The sequence below is a fragment of the Chiloscyllium plagiosum genome, chromosome 38, assembly GCF_004010195.1.
Source record: "Chiloscyllium plagiosum isolate BGI_BamShark_2017 chromosome 38, ASM401019v2, whole genome shotgun sequence".
Classification (NCBI taxonomy): Eukaryota; Metazoa; Chordata; class Chondrichthyes; order Orectolobiformes; family Hemiscylliidae; genus Chiloscyllium; species Chiloscyllium plagiosum.
In genome coordinates this window covers 26095187-26095676 of record NC_057747.1, presented here as the reverse complement: position 1 = coordinate 26095676, position 490 = coordinate 26095187, and the positions used below count along the sequence as shown (strand labels likewise).

At 45.3% G+C, this 490-nt stretch overlaps 1 long non-coding RNA gene across 1 annotated transcript in view; it reads left to right on the top strand.

Annotated features, from left to right (window-relative positions):
• Positions 1–317: 317 nt before the first annotated feature.
• LOC122541713 overlaps positions 318–490 on the top strand; it is a 7943-nt gene continuing 7770 nt past the window's right edge. Inside the window, exon 1 of the long non-coding RNA XR_006309658.1 lies at positions 318–354. This is a non-coding gene — a long non-coding RNA (uncharacterized LOC122541713). The remainder of the gene's footprint in view (positions 355–490) is intronic.

The following is a 490-nucleotide window of genomic DNA, read 5'->3' as shown; positions in this document are numbered from 1 at the left end:
TGTGTGTGTATATATCGGAGCATGGTTGTGTGTGTGTGTACCTGTTTGCGTGTGATATGTGTCTGTAAGTGTTGTTTGTGTGTGCACATACGTGTGTGAGTGCATATACATGTGTGTATCTGTCTGTCTGTGTATTTGTGTGTGTATATAAGACGGAGTTTATAAGGAGTTTAGTGTTTTAATTTATAAAATTTACTTAATTTAGTTTAATGGTTTACCTGTAGCTGGAGCTGAAAATGTGTTGCTGGAAAAGCATAGCAGGTCAGGCAGCATCCAAGAGCAGGACAATCACGTTTCGGGCATGAGCCCTTCTTCAGGAATGAGGAAAGTGTGTCCAGCAGGCTAAGATAAAAGGTAGGGAAGAGGGACTTGGGGGAGGGGTGTTGGAAATGCGATAGGTGGAATGAGGTCAAGGTGAGGGTGATAGGCCGGAGTGGGGTGGGGACGGAGAGGTCAGGAAGAAGATTGCAGGTTAGGAAGGCGGTGCTGA